Source organism: Lissotriton helveticus, chromosome 3_2 (assembly GCF_964261635.1).
Source record: "Lissotriton helveticus chromosome 3_2, aLisHel1.1, whole genome shotgun sequence".
Classification (NCBI taxonomy): domain Eukaryota; kingdom Metazoa; phylum Chordata; class Amphibia; order Caudata; family Salamandridae; genus Lissotriton; species Lissotriton helveticus.
In genome coordinates, this window is record NC_136062.1 from 219,513,780 (window position 1) to 219,531,410 (window position 17,631).

The following is a 17,631-nucleotide window of genomic DNA, read 5'->3' on the forward strand; positions in this document are numbered from 1 at the left end:
TCAAAGTTGGTACTGGCTATATTGGGGTTTATAACCTTCGAGGGTTTAAGTTCGGCAAGCACCAATTCCCACTTGAAGGAGGGAAGCGAGGCCCATTTCCTACCCCAGTGTTTTTTAGGATCTTGTGTTATGGGGGAAATTCTAGTAGTCCATGTAAAGGGTATTAAATAGTGGTCGGTCCAGGGCAATGGTATAGGCGACTCGACATTTAGACTATCAAGGTTACTGTAAATATGATCCAGAAGATGCCCTTTAGTATGTGTAGAAAGGAATCCTTTTTTGGTCAGATCGATAGCTTGAAGATTCAGTCGAAGACTGTTGGCTGCTGAATCAAGCAGATCGTCCAAATGCAAATTTAGGTCGCCTAACACAGTAAAATTTGCCAAGGTAAGCACTAGGTTAGCAACTAGGTTCGTCATGTTTGCGACAAATTGACCAGGGGTTCCAGGCGGTCGATAGACTAAGAGGCCTGTAAAGGTGTTAGTAGGGGATAGCTCTAGAGTAAAGAGTAGGCTCTCACAGACTGACGTAGTGGAAGGAGTAAAGCGACACTTATAGTGATCTCTATAAATAATGGCTAGCCCTCCTCCTCTACCCGTCTTGCGATCCAGTCTCTTTAAGGTGTAACCTTGTGGGGTGGCCCATACTGTAGTAGGACCAACTTCCAGCTGGAGCCACGTCTCTGTTAAAAAGAGAGCGTCAGGCTTATACTCTTCTATCAGCAGAGCCAGTTCTGTACAGTGTTTAGGCATCGATCTGCAGTTAAGAAGAAACATCTTCCAATTGTGGTCGGTGGAATGTCTCCCTATAATTTTAGGGGATAGTTCCCAATTGCAAACATTGAAGCGGGCCTTGCTATTTGTAGGGCGCACCGAGTGCAGACATTGAGGGTTAATGGTTGATCTTAACGCGTGCAGGGAAGGGGAGTCATAAATGAGTTGGTTCCCTACCATAGTGCCGGGGGACTAGGGATCTGGGAGCGGTTGGACGCGGACTGGCGCAGACTGGCTTCTCTTAGGCACCTCTGCGGCGCGTCTACGGCGCTCCCGCTGCGGGTAACTGCTGCGCGGTGGGACAGGGGGTTTAAGTAGATTGGGATCGTGAAAAGACTGGAGCGTCACCCTGCTAAGATGGCCGCCCACTAATGGCACCACCAGGAAGTGAAAGCGCTCTGTTCTCCCTCCACAACAAACAGCATAAATCGCTGCGGAGGACCGGGGAGTCAGCGCACGATTGACAGTGGCAACGACAATTTTAAAAACAGAACATAGTCTAAAAAACACTTGCAGCAATAGTTTACAGTGTTGTCACCCAAAGCACTAGTGCAGCAATGATCAGTTTGAGTTTGCTCGTGCGCGTCAGCGCTGTGAACTTATGTAGTCAGGGCTCGAGGAGAGACTGGAATGGATGGACAGAATTCAGAACAATGTCATACATTCACCCCAGTACAGAGATCTGGGCCAAAATCCATCGTTATTTTGCACTCCACACCACCCCAGGTCAGACATGGCGATATGCAAATCAGCCTTGACCCTGTGCCTCATGTGAACAGTCCAGCCCAAACTGCCAAGCCATGTCTTTCCTGGACCGGAATCAAGCATCCAAGGACCGGTTTCTGGCTATCAGCCGTCATCAGCCTGGATAGCTTGACTCCAGTGGTGAGGAGAGCATGGGACTCACGTCTGAGCATACCCATCCCACTCGGGGTGACAAATGACGGTCCAGGAAAGGCATGGCTTGGCAGTTTGGGCTGGACTGTTCCCATGAGTCACAGGGTCAGACTGATTTGCATATAGCCATGTATAAACTGGGGTGGTAGAGTGGTCTAAAGAATGGTGATGGATCAAAACCAGATCTTTTGATTGGGTGTGAGGGTTTGATTGGTTCAGATGCTCCGTCCATCACCACCCCCTTTTCTACCGCTTTGGCCGCCATAAGTGTGGCAGGGTATGCTCAGACGTGAGTCCCTTGCTCACTTTGCCACTGGATTCAAGCAAGCCGGGCTGAAGACGGCTGGAATGCCAGAAACCGGTCCTCGGAAGCTTGATTCCGGTCCAGGAAAGGCATGGCTTGGCAGTTCGGCTGGACTGTTCCCATGAGGCACAGGGTCAGACTGATTTGCATATAGCCATGTCTGAACTGGGGTGGCAGAGTGGTCTAAAGAACGGTGATGGATCAAACCCAGATCTTTTGATTGGGTGTGAGTGTTTGATTGGTTCAGATGCTCCGTCCATCCCCACCCCCTTTTGTACCGCTTTGGCCGCCATAAGTGTGACAGGGTATGCTCAGACGTGAGTCCCTTGCTCACTTTGCCACTGGATTCAAGCAAGCCGTGCTGAAGACGGCTGGAATGCCAGAAACCGGTCCTCGGAAGCTTGTTTCCGGTCCAGGAAAGGCATGACTTGGCAGTTCGGGCTGGACTGTTCCCATGAGGCACAGGGTCAGACTGATTTGCATATAGCCATGTCTGAACTGGGGTGACAGAGTGGGCTAAAGAACGGTGATGGATCAAACCCAGATCTTTTGACTCGGTGTGAGTGTTTGATTGGTTCAGATGCTCTGTCCATCACCACCCCCTTTTGTACCCCAGTAAGAAAAGCAGCAGTGCTTCACACTTGTATGCCCCCACTCTCCATCCAGGGGCTGGCCTGACAACATTTCCAGGGCTGCTTTAGGTTCCCAGTCCAGCCCTGACGCCAAATTAGTTTCTGAATAAGAGCCTATGTTTTTCAGAATGTATTGTATTGTAATTATATTTAAATAACGCTTCCTATAGGTGTCGAAGCAGGCTGCCCTGGAACCCAAGGTTAATGGAATGTGACATTCTTTCATTTGTATGATTGCCAAAATTTAAAAGCAAAGCAGAAATAGGTGTTGATTTAAGTCATTGTTATGTTGATCTGCAGACACAAAATGATTTCCAAAATATATTTAAAGCTGGCAGCTAAATTAAAATTCAAACTGAATCAAGGAGAATTATCGTTAACGTAATTTCCTTGATAGCAGAGGGCATTTGCTTCTAGAATTTGATTTTATTGCCCAGGTAAATGGATTTCCGATATTTTCCGCAGGCTCTTAAAAACATGGTTGTTCAACCAGTAAGAGGATGACTGACCCCTGTAGCTTCACAGCGCCGAGACACCCCAGGGTATTTGTTGCGCTATAAAAATCACGTAAATAAATAAATAAATAAATAAAGCTTTCTATGATATTACTGCTGGTAAAATAACAAAGATAATGGATGGAATACGTAAAAAAAAGTCTTAGGCATCATTCCAGTTCATCGTTTTGTGCCCAATATGCCATTGTATGTAGGAGCCAACTATATGTAAATTAGTCTTGCTCCTGTTCCTACAGAGACAAGTTAGCCCAAACTAGCAAGTCACAGGAGAACAGGAACTCAAGCGACCCCAGATCGGTTTCTGTCTTGTTGCACCAAATTGGATGTATTTTGCTGGATGTAGGATGTATCCTTTGATACTGTGAGCTTGGGACCCATATCTGAGCGCACCCACCGAATTTAGGATGGCACGTTCAAATAACAAAAGATGATGAATGGAATTCTTAGAGAAGTCTCAACTTTTGGCACCACTTCAGACACATTCCAGCCTATTACTTTCCCACTGAGCCACCCCAGATGAGGAAAACCCATATAGAAATCATTCTTGTTTGAGAGCCAACAAGAACAGTCCAGATTGAACCTCCTCCGGGCCACGTGACCATGTCCTCTAATAATTAGAAACTAAGCAACTCAGAAAGACTTCAGCTTTGTTGTACACCATCAGTACGGGACAGCTAGGCTCAAGGTACTACAGAGATCACTGCTGGTACTCTCGAAAGGGGCGGCCACTAATGCAATCTTGCCTGACCAGTGGTACTTGTTAGGAGATTGGGATGATTTTATTTGATTAGAAGGCTCTTGTTACAGAGAAGGTTCAACGTCACGACTAGCCCATTATTCAAGATCATTGTGATCAAGGAGAAAAAACAACAACAACATTAGAATACAAGAGACCACAGCTAGAGAGGAGTGTGGCTAAGGATTGTGATAAAAGAGACTGAAGATTCAGCTACACTATCCCATCCCGTGAGATCGCCTAACCAAATATTGTAATCGATGAACCTAATGATTGCCGCTGCCCGCGTCCCACGCAGGGGGACATCTGCAGGGAAGCCACCTTAGTGGCCACTAGTCGGAGCCCCCCCCTTCCAGGGCGAAGAGGGGAGGCCCGATGAGCCTCAGCAGCCCCTCCCCAGGGTCACCTATGACACACTGCCGGGGGAGGGCTCACCTGTTGGGGGCGTGCCAGGTACTTAAGCCCTGGCCGCCTCCTGATCTGCCTCTTTTTTTCCGGTCTCTGCCCACCTGCCGCGCTGCACCCACCCTTTCCTCGTACCCAGCTGCTGGGCAGGCGGCGCGGAGATATGTTTTTTTCTTGTGTTGCAGGCGGAGTTACAGGGCGATCTGGAGGCAGACGGGTACAGTAAGGGTACCTCTGTGGCAGACTGGTACAGTAAGGGCACCTCTGCCTGGCACAGTAAGGGTGCCTGAGCCAAAGACCTGGAGCCGCAGGAGGTTCCGGGAAAACCGCGACGGCGCCCTGTTAGTCCTTCGGCGGTTGGGGGGCCTGAACCAACCGGGGGTGTGCCATACCGCTCTGCCCTGAAAGGGGCGGGAGTATAAGATAAGGATCTACAAATGTGCTGCACTGTCCGGGCGTCGACCCACCGTGCTGGCTGGCTCATTAGGTGGGCGGGGCAGCGAGGGCTGCCTGCCCTGGATCGCCCGTAAGATAACCCACGAACGGCATACTTGTTGTATGAAAATAAACCTGCAGCAGTTCTTTACCCATAAACAATGTGTTCAGTGTAATCATTATATGGGCAAAATGTGTATTATGTTGGGGGGAGCGGATGACTGTGTGGGCACTATGGGATACACTGGTCTAGAACTTGACTTGAGATTGTCACACCAAATATTGTAATCGAAAAAACTAATGAATCGGATGCACTAGTCTAGAACTTGAAATCAGTGTGATCAAAGATTGTAATAAAAAAAACTAAGGATTGGATACACTAGCCCATAACTTGAGATTGTCACACCAAATATTGTGATCGAAGAAACTAATGATTAGGATACACTAGTTTAGAACTTGAGATCAGTGTGATCAAAGATTGTAATAAAAAAGAAACTTAAGGATTGGGATACACTAGCCCATAACTTGAGATTGTCTAACCAAATATTGTAATTAAAGAATCTATAGATTGGGATGTACAAGTATGGAGCTTTATACAAGTGTGGCAAAGAATTGAGCACAGTGAAGCACCGATTTTAATCCAGTTGTCCAAATATCAAAATCAGTGTGAACAAGTATTGTGGACCTAAACAAAAATGTGCTGACATCTATCCTGGAATAAATAAATGAATATGTACTCCCATCTTCATATATTTTTTGTGGCTCTACTTGCTTTGTTATACTTAGTTTCAGCCACGAACTGTATTTTATTCTGTGAGGTTGTGCCATCTTGTTTTTATTAATCACTGTTAATGTCCATCATGGAGTACAAGGAGCTGCCATTCTTTTCGCGCAGCTTAAACTAAAACAATCTTTGCCGCCCTCCTCAATGCCTTGAGGTTTATGCATTCTGCGGGTTTACGCCATTCTCATAAACCGCCTCGCCCCGCTGCTCGGCACTTGGCATCTCCCACCGTGCCCTGAAGCCCAGGGTAACTTGTAGCTTTGCCCTGGAAGCTCGTAGTAATGCCAGGTGTGCTGGCACAGGCAGGGGCTGTGGACGCTGCTCTGCACTGTGATTACTGGCACATCGAAGCCATATTTCCTCAGTTTAGTCGCTGCCCGGGATGTGAGCTGAGCAAGGTGTGCAGGGAGGCGGCGGGGCGGATGAGCCGATGAGAAGCGGACAGCTTTATGCTGACGGTAGCCAGCTCTGTTCCTTCTTTGTCCTGGCGAAAGATACGTGGCTGCGAAGCGTGCTCCCATAATAGGGCTCTAATGTTGCAGAAGGCAACTCTTTACTCTACTTCTGACCACCTGTGTGATCTGAGGCATATCTTTCTCACAAGCATGCACTAGAAATGCGACAGCAGGATGAGCTTCTTTCACACGCAGGCCAAACATAGCAGGAGCAGCACTGCACAGGATTGCCCACAGACCATTGAAGGACATTGTCTGGAAAGACCCTTGACACCCGTATTTTAATTCTGTCCATTAATGGTTAGTGTCATTGTTGCAACGCAGCACCCCTAAGGCTCAGAGATGTAGACACATTTTGTACTTTTTGATTTGGCAGTCCAGAGTACTAAAGTAGGCAGGGTCGGTTCTATGATTTTGAGGGCCCAGGCAGAATAGGAACACGCAAGGCCCCTATAATTTGCAGACGGTGTAACTTCACAGGAAATGACATCACATGAAGTGACATCAATTTACCATATTTTCTCTGGCATTGCTGAACGCACTTTGCAAGAAGCCACTTCCAAAGTGCTGATATCAGTAACATGGCTATACATCTATTTAATTATCTTACTGAAATAAGTAGATACATTTGAAATCTCTATTCAGTGGAAATACAATAAATTAATCAAGTTAGCTGGAAAAGTTAGGCCTACTCCTCTCCAAAACCAATATAGTTATTTCGTTGTTCACTCATTGTTTGCAGAAGAAGGCATGATTTGGAACAGTGTACCTAGTAGTGTGACATGTATGCTTCTAGTTTCTTGGATGATTCATGACAATGATGCACTGCTACACATACTGGAACAGGTACAATGGCCTCAACCTATGAGGCCTTCAGTCTAAGTTTACAAGATATTTGGGCTTCCTTACCTCCACCTTTTTCCCAGGACATATTGTAAAAAGCAGCAAATGGGTCAGTTTAAGCACATTTCTTTAGTTACTGTTCTATTGAATGAGTAGCATCAAAATGATACGCAAACAGGCATGGGCATCCGCAGAAATGTTTCCGGGGGGGGCAAAATGTTAACTTCATCACCATCCCCCGACATGATTGAGCACAAGTATTAAATACATTTAATAAAAATCTAATAAGACAAAGAGCTTAAATAAACAAAGAAACCCATAGGGGAAACAGAAAAATCTTGTGAGGCGCCACAGCAGATGACGTGGCAACTACCATAACACAGAGGGAAAAACTAAAAATGGCCAGAAAAAACTAAAAAATTCTATATCAGGTTGACGTGGTTCTAGAGCATGGGTACTCACAAACTTTCTCTCGGGGGGGGGGCAAATTTACAGTGTGGTTTGTGGCCGAGGGCTGCACCGGTGGGGGCGGGGTCAGTGGGGGAGGAGGTTGGGGCTAGAGCAACAAAAAATCTATGACCATGAGGTTGAACACATGCCCCTGCAGCGGACGCCTTCATCCACTGAGCCACCAGACCAAGCATACACACATCTCTCTCTCTCTCTCTCTCTCTCTCTCTCTCTCTCTCTCTCTCTCATACCTCTCTCTCTTCTACCTCTCCCTATCTCTCTCTCTCTCCCTCTCTCCCTCTCTGTCTCCCTCCCTCCCTCTATCTCTCTTCTCTCCCTCTATCTGTCTCCCTCGCTCTATTCATCTCTCTTCTCTCCGTCTCCCTCCCCCTCTCTCTCTCTGTCTCCCTCCCTCTATCTATCTCTCTCCTCTCCCTCTCTCTGTCTCCCTCCCCCTCTCTCTCTGTCTCTCTCCCTGTCTCCCTCCCTCCCTCTCTCTGTCTCCCTCCCTTTCTCTCTGTCTCCCTCTTTGTCTGTCTCCGTCTCCCTCCATCTGTCTCCCTCTCTCTGTCTCCCTCTCTCTGTCTCCCTCTCTCTGTCTCCCTCTCTCTCTGTCTCCCTCTCTCTCTCTGTCTCTCTCTGTCTCTCTCTCTCTGTCACACTCCCTCTGTCTCCCTCCCTCTCCCTCCCTCTATCACGCTCTGTCTCTCTCCCTCTCTAATTATCCCTCAGTCTCCGTCTCCCTCTCTGTCTGTCTTAGTCCCTTCCGCTGTCTGTCCCTTTCCATTGTCTCTGTCTGTCCCTGTCTGTCCCTGTTTCCCTCCCTCTGTCTCCCTCTCAGTTTCTCTCTGCCTGTCTGCCCCTGTCTCTGCCTCCATCTCTCTGTCTGTCTCTATCTCTATCTGTCTCCCTCCCTCCCTCCCTCTCCCTCTCACTCACTCTGTCTGTCTCCCTCTCTCTCTGTCTCCCTCTCTCTGTCTCCCTCCCTCTCTCTCCCTCCCTCTCTCTCCCTCTGTCTGTCTCCCTCCCTCTGCCTCCCTCCCTCTGTCTCTCTCCCTCTGTATCCCTCCCTGTCTCCCTCTCTCCGTCTCCCTCTCTTTCCCTCTCTCTCCGTCTCCCTCCCTCTATCTGTCTCCGTCTGTCTCCCTCCCTTCGTCGCCCCCCTCCCTCTGTCTGTCGCCCTCTGTCTCCCTCCATCAGAAGCCATTTATTTATTTCAGGATCTATTCATAAAATATAATCCTAGTACATTAATAAATCACTGGATGCATTTTTCATAATCCTTCACCTATCAAAGTGTTTTCTGTTAAAGAGCAGATCTGATCAATGAATTGGTCTTTTTAATTAGAGAAAACGGCCCGAAAGAACAAAAGGAAGGTGACTTGGAAGGCTCCGGCCTGCTTCTGTGTAAGGATGCTGTGCGGTCCGTGCATTGCCCACACATCTGAACCCATGTGGATGCTGCCATTGCAGTGAAGCATGCCAGTGAATCCCCCCTCACCCTACCGCTTGCTGCAGGCACGTAACATGGCCACTTCAAGACTCGTCTGCAGCGTTCTATTGTTCCATCAGGTCTGCGTTTCTGCACACTGCATCCTGCCACAGCACCATGGATGTCATATTGGGGTCACCAGGGGCCGCGGCTGTGACCCCTGGCTCGTGCCTTTCAACCCATAACACTGCCTTTGTGACACCTGGCCCGACAGATCACAAAGAGTGAGGGAGGGAAACAGACAGACAGGGAGTCTTTAAAAGACCATTTACTTGTTAATGGGCTAAGTTGTGAATCGCAGCACTGCTGCATTGGTGTCAGCTGACACTATTTAAAAAAAAAAAACACAGGGGGCGTGGCTTGCGCCCGACAGGGATGGCCGCTGTTCCGTAGCTCTCCGGAGAAGACGGGAGAGGGGACGGGCTAATGCGGCATTTCCTGTACCTGGACCGACTCAATTTTGAACGACAAGAGTCATGAAGTGCTCGTGACTTGCACCGAGCAACTTTCAGCCTCCTTACAGGTCTGCTCAGCTTTTTCCTTCCTTTGATAACTCTGACGCAGCACTCCAAGCATCGCGCCCGCCATTTTGAGTGGACGCTGACTGAATCGCGGATTTTAGCGCGATTTTCTGCTAAATGCCTGCATTCTAGGGAATTCGCCCGTAGGGCGCTTCTGGCTCCAACGGACCTCCGTTTTGGTTTTCAGGCTATCTCCTACTTGTGCCTGCATCTGTTTTTGTGCTTTTCTTGCCATTTGTATGATGCTGAGGATTAAGGAAGCCCGCGTCCACCATTTGCAATCCACTGCTGCCGGAGACCTCTTCATTGCGTAGCTATTTTGTTACAATTCAACATCTCCTTTCAAGTGTCATTTTTGCAACTATGCTGCATTTATTAACTCTTTTACAGTGATATTATGCTCATTTTATGTGCACTGAAGCCTCCTCATTAATGACTTTAGCGATTGCTCTTATTTCAACTGCCTGATACTATGAGCTTCACATAATCATGCACCTTCCGGCTGCAGTTTCCCATACTTTTGGCTTGTGGCTTTGTGACATTATTGTATGATTGCTTTCTGCTTGGAGAAACTTTCTTTGTTGATGCAAAGCTTTTCATATCTCTGCTAAGGTTTACGCCATGACTATATTCCTGCTAAGTCACTCATAATTTAGGTCATTTGCTCCTGTCCTCTTGAGGTACCTCTATATATCTACACATATATTATAATCTGTATCTTTGGACTTTTTTCTTTTCCTCAATTTGTTTTACCAAATCACGCAGATATCTCTCCTCAGTATGGGTAATTAGCTTCAAGTCAAGCTGATTGTCACCTGCTTTTGGACCTACTCCCTATAAAGAGCCTAGTCTCCTTGTTCATCTGGTATCTTTTCTCTTCGTATTTATTTATTTATTTATTTTTCCCTACCGGCTGATACCTTACATACGGCACTGGTTTCTTATTATTATTTTCTATAGTGCCTTACATATGGGTAAACTGACCAAGGAGGCTCCCCATACTACAGCCACTGCCTGTAAGTTCTTGCTTGACACTAGCTCACGGTATCAGTGCTTAACCATGGCAGAATCAAATACCTCTTCACCTCAATCTGCCTCACCAAAGAAGACCTCTTCACCGGCAAATACTTCAACTACTCTCAGCAGTAAAGCTTCCTCCAAGAGACTAAAGAAGGATCCACCTTCTCCGCCTGCGTCGGCCTCTTCAGTCACCATGGACTTGCTCCTTGAGGAAATTAGGGCCCTACGCCCCTTTGTTGAAGAGACTACTGCCTCTCTCCAGGAAACCACCTCTACTCTTCAAGATCTCTCTAACAAATGGTTAACCGTGGAAAGTCGTGTCACAACGCTGGAACAAAATGTTGATTCCTTAAATTCCTCTGCTTCCAAGGTGGACTCCCTTTGTTCTCAAGTCTCCAGCCTACACAAACAAATTGAAAATTTGGAAAATAGGAATCGTCGTAACAACCTTCGCATTTATGGCTTGGTGGAAAATTCAGAGGGAATTGATCCAATTTCTTTCTTTAAGTCCTTTCTGCCCAAACTTTTGAAACTTCCAGAAGGCCCTCCGTTAAACATCCAGAGAGCACACCGACTAGGTTCTTTACCACATCATGCTTCTGCTCCTTCACTGAATAAGCCCAGAGGAATAATTCTTTACTTTCTTGAATATACTGACCTATTAAAAGTTCTGGCTGCCGCCAGGGCTTTGAAGAAAATTACCTGGTCTGGAAATACTCTGTTTTTTGTTCAAGACTATGCAAAGTCAACTGCAGACCGTCGTAAAGAGTTTTTGGCATTGAGACCTCAGTTACGTTCTATTGGTGCCAGAAATGGTCTCTATCACCCATGTCTCTTTAGGGTTACTGTCAACAATAAGACTACTTCATACGAAGACCCACTGAAACTTAAGAGTTTTCTTTACTCCTTCAAAGCTGAATCTATGGATACTGGGTCTTCATCTACTGCTCAATAATGTATTTTGGTTTTTGTTGCATTTTTTGCCATCTGCATACGTTTTGCTTTGTTTAGGATGTGCTTATCACTTCCTTCTTGCTTCATTCTGATTTTTTGCAGTTTGATATTCTTGGTTATATCTTCCTCTCCTGTTTTATATTTCTGCATTTTCCTTCTCTGAGATCTTTCTTTCCTCTCTGCAATCCAGTGATATCCTTTCTAACTACCTGTTTTCTTTTATATGATTAACATGTTTCTTCTTTTCACAGGTCGTCAACCCAATCCTCCTCCCTCCCCTATTGTTCACTAGTGGCTCGTTGGTGCTGTTTCCCTCCTCGCTTCTCCTCCGTGAGTTCGGATAGCGTCATTCCCTCGTATGGCCTCCCACCCTCCCTCCCTCCGTTTGATCTACAGTCTATGTAAGTTTTTGCTTTCTTCTTTATCTTTCCTCTTAATGTTCTATCTTGTTTTCTTCTATGGACCTTACTCTCTTCATTTTTCTTTTCTTGTTTTTCCTACCTTTTTCTCCTTATTCTTTCTCTTTTTTTACTCTATTTTTTCCTCTACCTCTTCGCTCTATTGCTTCATTATCTTTTACTCTGTATACAGTTTGGTTTTATTGATGTTATGTTGTATTGTATGCTTTATGTATTATTATACTACCTTTATCTTGTTACATTCAGAGTTACCTCGTGGAATGTTAAAGGATTAAATAATCCTATTAAAAGACAGCGAGTGTTATCCCACTTGTCTAGACTAAAAACAGATATTGCTATGTTGCAAGAGACTCATCTCTCTGATGTTGAAACTTCTAAACTGACGAGACTATGGGTTGGTAATGTTTTCTTCTCCCCAGCTCTAGGGAAAAAGAATGGGGTGGTTATCCTAGTTCACAAAAAGTTTAAAGTTTCTGTTATTCATCAAGAATCAGACTCTGATGGTCGTTGGGTGCTTATTAAGTTACTAATTGACAATGTACCTTTGGTTATTTTTAATGTTTATGCCCCGGTAACAGTGGATAATACTTTTTGGCCCCTTATCTCTGATAAGTTAATTTCCCTTGATGATGAATATATCATTTTTGGTGGAGATTGTAATCAAATCCATGATCCCATTCTTGATAGGAGATCCCCTGTTAAATTTGTTCATTCTAAAATGCATACTCAATTTACCTCTGCCACCCGTCGTAAACCCTTAGTTGATATATGGAGACTTTGCCATCCCGACCTCCAAGAATTTAGTTATTTCTCCCCTCCCCACAAGACACAATCCCGCATTGATTATCTTTTTCTTAGTAAATCTTTAGCCCAATGCACTCTTGCTTCAGAAATAGGCGCTATCCTTATCTCTGACCATGCCCCAGTTTTTGTTGATTTTGATCTAATCCCTTCCCCCCCCCCCTCTGGCAGATGGCGTTTTAACAATTCCCTCCTTGCAGACCCTAAATTCTCTGGCCAATTCAGCTCTTTTGTTGCTGACTTCTTTGCCGTAAACTCCATCCCGGATTCTTCTCTGACCATGATATGGGACTCTTTTAAAGCAACTGCTAGGGGTTTTATCATTAATTACGTCTCCCAGAAAAAGAAGAGATTTGAGAAACAATCTTCCCAACTTTTGGCCCAAATTAAACAGTTAGAACATGCCTATTTTCATTCCTTCTCAGACACCTCTTTAAAAGATCTCATCACTGCTAAGGTTGCTTTCAACAAATTATCTACTGACGCTGCTGATTCTTATCTTTTAAAAAGCAGTGCTCGTCATTATGGAGGACAAAATAAAATGGGCAAACTTTTAGCTAACTATTTGAAAGCACGCCGAGATAGAACTTGGATTTCCTCTATAATTGATTCTTGTGGTACTTCTCATTTTAAAGATGACGACATTTTGCAGGAATTTGTCACTTTCTACAAAGGCCTCTACACTCCCGAATCCTCTCCGCTTCCCTCTGACTTATCCTCCTACTTTCAATCCATTACGTCTCCTCCTTCTTCCCATGTTGATTTCCCTTCACTTGAAGCGGATTTAACCCTTAAAGAACTATCCCACGCAGTCTCAGTTTTGAAACGCGGTAAAGCCCCCGGTCCTGATGGCTTTTCTATTGAATTCTATGATCATTTTTCGAAACTTCTTCTTCCTCGCTTGCTTGCTTTATTTAATTCTTTCATTGCAAATGGCTCTTCTCAAGGTACTTTTCAAGACGCTATGATTTGCCTCATCCCCAAAGATAACAAAGACCCTTCCTTTTGTAAGAATTACCGCCCCATTTCCCTTGTTAACACGGATTATAAGATATTTGCCAAACTACTTGCCCTGCGTATTGATCCCATTTTACCCGAACTTATAGGTCCGGAACAATCAGGTTTTGTGAAGGGACGTTTGTCCTATGACAATTCCAGAGTTTTCTTTAATGTTCTTAGTAAGGCTTCTTCCCTATCCTACCCACTTGCGGCCATCACATTAGATGCCGAAAAGGCATTTGACAGGATCAGTTGGGACTTTATGTTTCATGCCCTCACTTGGATTGGCTTTCCCCCTAAATTAATCTCCCTCATCTCCCTTTTGTATTCCGGTCCTAGAGCTTCTATCTTTGCTAATGGGAAAATTTCCAATTATTTCTCCCTTTCCAGGGGTGTCCGACAAGGTTGTCCCTTATCCCCCTTATTGTTTATTGTAGCATTGGAACCTTTTCTCACTAAATTACGACTGGATGCCCAAATCACTGGTTTTAACCCCAGCCCTAATCAAGTTAAATTATCTGTTTATGCAGATGACATCCTTTTCTATTGCTCTAATCCTGAGTCCACTCTTCCTGCCTTTTTACTCCAAGTTGACGCCTTCTCACAGGTTTTGGGATATCATCTCAATCGTGACAAATGTGAAGTTTTACCCCTTAATGTCTTATGTCAGCGTCATTACTTTGATCATACTGGTTTCTCTTGGCAGTCGACTAAGGTAAAATATTTAGGATTGTGGTTTTCCCCTTCTATACCGGACACTTTGAAGGCTAATTTTGAATATATTACAAAGAAATTAACTGACTCTATTACTAGATGGTATCCCCTCTTTCTTTCACGGTGGGGTCGCTTGGACTCCATCAAAATGATGTTAGCTCCTATCGTCCTATACTCACTATCCATGATTCCTGTTCGCATACCCTGTTATTATTTTAAACGGTTAGACTCACTCTTGGTGACATTTCTTTGGAGAAATAAGCCTCCACGGATCGCCTTGTCTTCTCTTAAAAAAGATAAACAGTCTGGTGGTCTTCAATTTCCAGACTTTAAATCATACCATTATTCTTTTATCCTCAAACAAGCTTCTCGTTGGCTTTCCACAGAAACTCCCACTTATCCTCCAGTTTGGCTATCTCTGGCGAAATCTCTCCTTTCTCCGTTTGATTTTTTGGAGACCCTTGCCTTTTCGGCCAACGTTTCTCTCTTGAAATCCCCTGTCATTGCTCATACCCGTCACCTCTTATCTCCCCTTTTACCTTCTTCTTACCCTTCCCTTACTTCTTTGTCCCACCAACCTATTTGGCATAATAAGTTACTTCGCATTAAGAACCGTTCCTTTTATTGGAACTCTTGGAAATCCAAAGGTCTATCTTGGATCTCCCAACTCTTATTTCATAACGTTCCTCTTTCTTTTACAGATCTTCAAGCTCAATTTCTTCTCCTTGCTTCCTTTAGAAAACAATACGACCTGTTGCTTCCTGCTCTTCTTCAATACCTTCAATCTCTTCCTTCTTCCTCTGTGACACCCTCCTCTTACTCTATCATTAGCCCGCTTTTAACTTCCTCTCCGTCCGCCTCTCACATTTACAAATGTCTTATAATTTCACCTGACCGACTCAAATCGAAGACTGAATTGGCCTGGGAACGGGATTTGTCAATATCCTGGCCTGTCTCTCTATGGGATAAGCTGTGGTTAAAAATACACAAAACGTCCAGAGCTGCTAATACTACCCAAACTCTTTACTTTTTATATCACCGTTTACTATTAACTCCACAGAAATTGGCCACATTCTCCCAGGACATTTTGCCTAAATGTTGGTCCTGTCCTTGCCAATCTGCTGATTTACTTCATATGTTGTTCCACTGCCCCAACATTGTTTCCTTTTGGCAATTGATTTGGCTCCGCTTGCACAAAATATTTGGTTTCACACTCCCTTTCTCCCTTTCCAACGTCCTTTTGGATTCTTTGTCTCCTGATTTACCACTCTCCCCTTCTCACTATAAGTTGCTTGACTTATTTTTGGCCATAGCCTTTCATCTGATTACCTCCAATTGGAAAGATTCTACCAAAGTCAGTTATTCAGCTTGGTGGAATGCTATTTGTTTTCACCATAGGCTTGATACCAATTATGTTACCCCCGTTTCCTTAGCTGTTAAACGAGACCTATTATGGATTCCTCTTACTACCTACCTCTCCAAAATCTCTCCCTCTTCTCAAAATACTATTGTTACCCACCAAAATCCATCTGATGATGTTCATAAGCCGCCATGATTTTGCTTATTTATCTTTTGCCTTCGATTTATAACATTTTATGCTTATTTATTACTCGCTGTTAATTGTATACATTTTATTTACGTTTTAATATCTGCATACAATGTTATATTTTATGAAATGTTCATACTTCACTTCCCTTTTTGTTTTGTTTCCTTTCCCCCCCCCCTTGTTTTTCCTTTTCCATGACTTAGATATAGGTGTTTATTGATTCCGTTTTATTATGCCTTCTCAATTTTATTTTTCTATCTCATATACCTTTCATTGATTGAGTGTATTACATTCTGTATTCTATGCTATGTTTTGGTTTCAATAAACTTGAACTTAAAAAAAAAAAAAAAAAACACAGGTAGGATGTCTGCACTGCAAGGCACCTTAAAGGCAGAGGGCCCATTGTCATTCTTTATGTGATGATCAGGAGCTGACAGAATGACAATGGGCCACGCCACAGTCTGCATGAGATTCGGAAGGGGTTTAGAGTTCAGAGAGAAGTGCGAGAGGCCCCAAGTGAGAGAACGTTTCAACTCCTGGGGCTTCTCGCACGAGAACAGCACAGCCTGCTGTAATTAGCACATTGTCACTGGGCCAGCACAGGACAGACCGGCAATCCAGGGGGGGCAAGCGACCCCCCTTAAGCCCCCCTGCGGACGCCCATGCAAACAGGGCATCCTGGCGCTAAGCGGTTTCCAGAGGAGAGGTGCAAACTTTACTAATGTGGAGAAAGGCCGGTTTTATGTGTTTTTCCAGAAGAGTGGAGCTACACCGTAGCTCAAGAGGAATAGATTTCCAGTCCTGCACAACTAAAATAGAGAAGGATCTCCCTCTTATATGTGCCCTCTTCCTTCAGACTGTCCCAGCAGCTTGAGTGTCAAGCTATAAGATTCTGCAATGAATGTCAGAAGTAATAGGGTGCTAAATAAAGACAGGGCCTTGTTATGCAGTGCCGAAGCACAAATGGACAATGTTCTGCAGATAGAGGGTTTAGTTACAGAAAACCAGCAGACAGAAGAAAGGTGAGAAGAAATGGCTTAGCGATGAAGCAGTCTCAGATGAGAAGCCTAGCACAATGTTCTGAATGATTTGAAGGAAATTAAAAGCAAAAAGGCAGGTAGCGCAAGATAGCGAACATTTGTATAATCTTGTTGTGGGAAGGTACTTGACTGTACAGCAGCTTTATGGAGATGGGAGAATAGGGATGATTTTGTGTTGCTGATGGACATAGTAAAAGCAAGTGGATAAACCGGTCCATCTGTTCCGAAAAAGAGTGAACATGTTGGAAAATTAATCAAAGTGTTTTTTGCTGACGCAGCTACGGTGGGTGATTTACCCAACTTCACTGGCCACTAAAGAGAACACCATATGGTGTTAGATCCTTTAAAGATGGGAACCATTTAATTTATTACTATAAGGTTTTCATTAATTTGACAATCCACAAATTAACTGCTAGCTTTCACGTCCAAAACCTTTTTTGGGCAGAGACCAGACTATCCATGAGGGAAACAATCATTTGGGTATCAATATGTGTAAGATATCAGCAAGAAGCTAAAGGATTGTGGGGCATATTAGCAATAACCTTGTTAAAATTATCGCCGTTTTAGCGGCAGGAAACTGCAGCTTAAGCGGCGATAATGGGCTTGCTAATATGCGTAAGAGAATTCCAAAAGAATCCCAGGTTAGTTGTCCAAAATTACAATTGGTTCTGTCGGGTGCGTATTATTTCTACAAGCTATTGGGCTAGTCAAGAGACTATTCATAGAAAGACAAGTTAATCATAATAAATACAAACATAAATCATAAGGGGGATTCTAAGAACTTTTATTAATTGCATCATTTAAAAATATCCTATTTAAATTTTCAAGGCTGTCAAAAACATATAGTGACACGTAGCACGTGAAAAGGTGACATTCAGTGCTCACTGATATTGTGA

At 44.4% G+C, this 17,631-nt stretch overlaps 1 long non-coding RNA gene across 2 annotated transcripts in view; it reads left to right on the plus strand.

Annotated features, from left to right (window-relative positions):
- The window catches only part of LOC144826272 (uncharacterized), a 285,885-nt gene that overhangs the window by 148,839 nt on the left and 119,415 nt on the right, over positions 1-17,631 (plus strand). For both annotated transcript variants that reach the window (XR_013609750.1, XR_013609749.1), the window contains exon 3: positions 11,468-11,617. This is a non-coding gene — a long non-coding RNA (uncharacterized LOC144826272). The remainder of the gene's footprint in view (positions 1-11,467; positions 11,618-17,631) is intronic.